The following is a 5,921-nucleotide window of genomic DNA, read 5'->3' on the forward strand; positions in this document are numbered from 1 at the left end:
CCAACATGACTGACATTTATCTTTACATCCAACCTGATTACAGGACAGATTTTAATGATTTTCCTTTCTCGGTTTTCATTTTCTCAAGAAGATCTTTACTGAGATAACAGCACTTCCAGACACTTCCCAGGTAGGGCAGTAGGGTATATAGCACTAATATCAATAAAGCATAAACTCTCATACTTTATGTGTGGGGCTTTGTGGGCATTTGGTCCAGTAATCTGTGGCCACCACTAACTGTTTCCAAAGAGGATGCAAAGGGATGTTCCCATGATCAAGATACCATCCCCTTCACAGGAATTATGGATTTCCTTACACTCTGTGACCAGATTAAGAAACCATGAACAAAATGCTCTAGATCTTCCAATAAATCTTCTATCAGCTACAGCTTTGGATACTCTTCCACAGTATCTCCCTCCTCTGTACACTGTCCTCATGTCTGAGCTTCAGCCATGTTCTACAGCAAGGAGCACTGCAATCTAGTTACTTTAGTCAGGAGACAAATATTACCTTTTATCAGGTTTGATTTAGTTACTTTTCTGATTGTTCTGTTGTTTTCACACTACCAGACATCGAGAACAGAAGCTCTAAGCGCAGCTTTTGCTCATCATTGCTGTATTTGATGTAAGAATCGCTCCTAAAAATTTCCTTTTTGACATGAACACACACAGGAACTTCAATATTCCTTTAAATCAAGCTCTTTCTATGTTTATCAAGCCATAGTTCAGGATATGCCCCATTGCCAAGGAAGAGAAAGCAACAAGAGTTTCCGAAAGATAATGTCTCAGTGAGCCAGAGACCCGGCCACTGTTTGGTATAATTTATGGCAACCCCCAGTTGCTCCAAATTAAATGTGAATAATATAAACCAAAGCCCTAGAGGCTATTCCAGTGGCAAGAAACTGACTTCACTGATTCTGTGCCACGTTGCTTCAGGAGACAAGCTGATGTCCTAACTGACTGGTGATGTGTTGAATTGCTAAAGGATTGGGTCCTTCCTATTTAGGAAAGAGCACAGTAGATTACATACTGAAATATATACCATTACATTAAAAATACATTCTGCAGTAAGTAAAACCATATTGCACATACTCCACACTGTATCATCCCTTTCCACTGTATAATCTCATTTCAGGTTGCGTGCAGTTTGCCATTAGGCCTTTTAGATTTTTTAGGCAGGTTTTCTGGGTGGTTTTTATCTCACATTCATAGATAAGAAGTTTCTGGTTTTGGGTTAAAATGCACCTGAAATTCAAACTTGAGATTATGAACTGTAGAATTACCATCACCAGATCTTCAGGCCTAACCAACACAAAGTGTCTCAATAAGGGCACCTGGTCTTTGGTCTCTCAAGAAACAAATAGTGCACAAAGCTATCTGTTCTCTGAACCATCTCTTATAAAGATGAAAATATATTTAAGCCAAACACCAATCTTATCTTCTTTCCTTTAAAATTGTTGTTCCACCCTTTCAAAGATGTCCCTAACAACTTACTTTCTTCTACAGGAACCAAGAAAACCTCACAGCTGCCCACCTCACTAGAGCTGAGGTCAGTCTTCTCATCCCATGTTCATTTAAACATTCACTGCACTGAACTGAAGATATTTTAAAAATTGTGGATATGAAAACAGACACTATAAACAACTAAAATCTGCCAGACCATTCAAGAAGATGCATGTGCAGTAAGGAAATGCCTCTGAACTCTCTGGACAGAGTACGACCTACTGGGCACGAGCCAGAGGTGACTGACACGGCACAACCACACCAAAGCATCCCGGGGGCTGGCAGCAGCTTCCTGCAGCAGTTGGCATGTGGAAAGGTCAGGGCTTCCTAAAAGCATCGACCCCTGAGCACATGCTGTAAGTATAGCATGTGCACGTGACTGTCCTGGAGATCCCAGGCAGAAATAACTGCACTCTCCACTATTCTCCACAAGAATATGAAGGTATCTACATAAACCAAAATTATTTCAACTAGAAAATGAGAAAGTCTGGACCATCTTGACTGCCCATTCTAGATGGCAGCCAGCATTCACTGATGTCAGACAACGGGTCCCCTTATTACATGTATTTCTTCATTATTCAACACTAACTACTGTATTGAAAATGCTCCTCCTTAATAATCCCACTGATGATGAATATTTTAAAATACTCTCCCATGGAAGCCCCCTCTCTTAAGTCCACGAGCAATTAAAATTGTTTCTTTGTATTTTCCAACTCAGGATGTTCTGTTAGGGTACAATTTTCCAACTGACAACTGTTTGCAATGAGCAGTGATGGTAGATGAGTCATTATTTTTTTTCATTCATGTTAGAATTACTTGTTCTAAGTCCTGCATCCTAAACTACAAGTTAAAAATCACAAAACTAGATCCAGAGCTGTGCTTTCAAAACATACCATGGACACATGTCAAAGTGAACTTGATGTTTCACACACAAATCTGACAATGCTGCAGTTGAGACAGATCACGCTTGCTGAAATGGCATGAAGTGAAAAGAGTGGCCACAGCACGGAGAGCAGTGCTCTGCACCACTACTTTGCATTACACTACATTAAAGACCATTACACAAGTTGCCATGGTTCACGTATACTATGTGACATTACTGCATCTGTATCAGATCTTCAGATCTACCATAAAGTAAACAAGCATTTTATTTTGCACCTCCTCACCACCAAGAAATGTAGACTTATTAATTTATAAACACTCCTAGCATTTAAAAACCAGCAGCAAACAAGCTGACTAAGGATACACAACAGTTTCTCTTTAAAGTCATGCAAGCCCTCAAGAGATTTTGGGGCTCTAATATTTTGCCCTTGATCCCTTTCTTTCAGAGAAGGGAAAGCACTGCCCTTTTATGGAGAGATGACAATGAAAATAAAAAACAGTAATAGTTTTTATATATTGATCATATTTTTTTAAATACATGCAACAATCCTGGTGGAACAAGTTGGTCCTCAAGTTGGAATCTGGCCCTGTAACTGAGATGACTGCAACACGGCAATATCAAATCATCAAAAAATACAGGTTGCATAGTCAAGCAATGGAGGGGGGGATAACACAGCATTTGAGAGCAGGGGAAGACTTACATTCAATAATCTGCAAGTGGCAATATATAAAACACCTTCCAAGTGGTAGAGGACCCAAAAAAGCTGAGGGCAGCAATTACTACCTATGATCATATCAGGACAGTAGCAGATTTGGGTAAATCCAGCCTGCAAATTATTGCTTTGTCATTTGTTTCTAAATAGTTCACCTATGATCTGTAACAGCATTATAGGAAAAGGTAACCAACAGAAATACTTACATTTTGAATTAAGTAAAAACAGAACATTATAAAAGTGTAGAGATATTATGAAAATAAAAATGGATTAGGAAGTCTTATGAAACTTGTTTGTTTTTTCGATAAACTACGGTCAGCAGACAAAATGGTCAATCTAGTTGGATTAAAAACTGAAGGGAGGTATTGGGAATATTTATAAGAACTCACAATCTAAATGTTTTTCCAAGATGCTCTTAACATTAAACATTAATTGCACTATAATATGTTTGCTCTAGGTGTCCAGGGATGAGATTAGGGTTATCTTTGCCTTATTGCACCCTCCAGGACAAAGTCCTTATATAACCTGAGAGTAAGGAAAAGATGCAGGTGTGCAAGTTTTCCTGGATGCACTATCCACCCCACCTCCTCCTACCTTTAAAAGCCCCCTTCGCCTTCCCAATCCCACCAGCATGGTCTAGCTGACACAAGTGAGTATGGAGGTGCATCTGACAACCTGCCAAGCAAAGAGCTCTCCTGGGCAGTGGGAACTGCTCTTGATCCTCTACACGACAGGGTTTTGCTGTTTGCACAGCAGATCTTAGCAGATGAGCAAATCTAGGCTAGCACCTTTCTTTACAGCAGGCTGTGAGTAAGGACTCACAAGTTTATCTTAGCAGGCTGTGCCATCTTCAGTTTGTGAAGTTCTTCCTTTCACTAATGCCAAAGCACTTGGCTCAAACACTCGAGTCAGGTTCTCACCCAGGCAGGAACAAGCTCTGGTAGCAAACCATGTGAGCTGAAGCCTATTACAGCAGTAGTGTAACCATAGCTTACTGATGAAAAGCATGACCCCAGACCACTGCAGGCTACCATCCTGTTGCCGATGGCAAAAGCTTTGTAAATTATCCCAAACTCCTTTTTTCAGGGAAATAAGATGCTACTCTTACAGCCCTGATCACTGTGGCTGCAGCTTCAGTAGTAGGTCCAACTCACTCCTTGGTTTTCATTATCAGAAAGGTATCGATCACTGACAGTGCTCAGAGACCCCCCCAAAAAATATCACAGTGCTTCAGGCAAAACTCCATAGGGAAGAAAGGTAAAAATGGACCCTGAACTGCTTGACTTGGGACTTTTGAGAATCGTGGGACTTATAACTTGGCCAACTAAAACAGATTGAAATGACATTCATGACAAACATTTTGGAGAGGAGAGCGGCACTTCCGTGCTTCAGGGATGACTGCTAATAGTGAAGAAAGAGAGGGAAGATCCTGTTGCAGAGCCTGCATTAACTGCAATGGCTAGGAGTTTTACTAACGTTTTGATAATGTACACAACTAAATTGGGGTAACTTGAGGAGAGAGAGAAAGAGCACGCGTGCATGTGCACAGAAAATTAGAAAAGCATCTTTTTACCAGTCAAAATTATTTTTCTTCTTCTACATCTCATCCTCCATCCTCCTAGTTGAATTCTTGATTCATTAATTTCATATAAAATAAGATAAAGAACCATGCAACAGATGCATATTTGTCCTTCATTTTAAAGGATTATCTTAGAATTGTTAACTTGTCACGCCACAAAAAAAAAAATCAGTCATGTCTGTGTCTGTCCATGATCCACAAATGGGATTTGCTAACAAAAGGTACTCAGCTATAAACAGTAAATGCAGAGCGTGATAAATCACTTTGAAGCAAGCATCTATAATGGCACAGCATCCAAAAAAATGTTTCACAAGCAAAAATATTATTAAAACAGTAACACATGCTTTAGGACTGGTCTTTTTTGGTCTTGGTTTGCAAGCAGGGCCATGTTTTGAAGAACTGAAAATAAACTCAAGGGCAGATTGAGACGGTGACGGTCTCCGTACGCCCGCCCTCCTCCCTGCCCTCCCTGCTCAGCGCCGTGCTGAAGGGATGCTCTGTCACAAGGGATACATCAACCGGCCGACCAGCACGGCTGTTACACAACGTGTCCATCTGTGGTTCCTCTGCTGGCTCTGACTGCTCGCCCGAGGACAGCCAAGCGTGTCGGCATCCTTGCTTTGTATTTAAAAGGCTCTCCTTGTTCTTTAAATAACTCTAAGGATGACGTTTGTGTGACCCCTCACTGCTGTACCTGGCTCACGAAGAGCAGCGCATGGGGTCCTGGCAGTACAACACCGATAGTCTTGCCTCTGAGACTGCAGTACCAGGAACTGGCAAAATCCAACCTTTCCAAAGCAGAAACCCAGAAAAAAACACACCCCCCCACCAAAACTCCCACAAAAAACCAAAACCAACCAAACAAAAAACCCAACACGACAGAACAGGAGGTGAAAAATCAAAGGCTTCATCCTCGACCATTCTATTTTGCCCAGCTCTCCACCCCTGCTGACACTTGATGACCGAGCACGTTTGTGGTTGGGCTGCACAGCAGAGACCCCAGCACAGGAGGAGAAAGAGAGAGCTGCTCCCTCCTGCTCCCGCTGCTCCGTCAGGGGCCCCAGCGCCCTGGCACTGGGATGCATAAGGCTCTCACTGGTTTGAACTGGTCTAGTTTCTGTGCTTCTGCCTGCATAATAGACCTCTTCGTAACCACAAAGGTTTGTCTCAGATTAAATGGCATTTAGATAAATACAGACCTAAATAACACCTATGCCTTAGCCAAAGAAGAACCATTAGAAAGCA

The sequence above is a fragment of the Antrostomus carolinensis genome, unplaced genomic scaffold, assembly GCF_000700745.2.
Source record: "Antrostomus carolinensis isolate BGI_N321 unplaced genomic scaffold, ASM70074v2 scaffold7108, whole genome shotgun sequence".
In the NCBI taxonomy this organism is placed as follows: domain Eukaryota; kingdom Metazoa; phylum Chordata; class Aves; order Caprimulgiformes; family Caprimulgidae; genus Antrostomus; species Antrostomus carolinensis.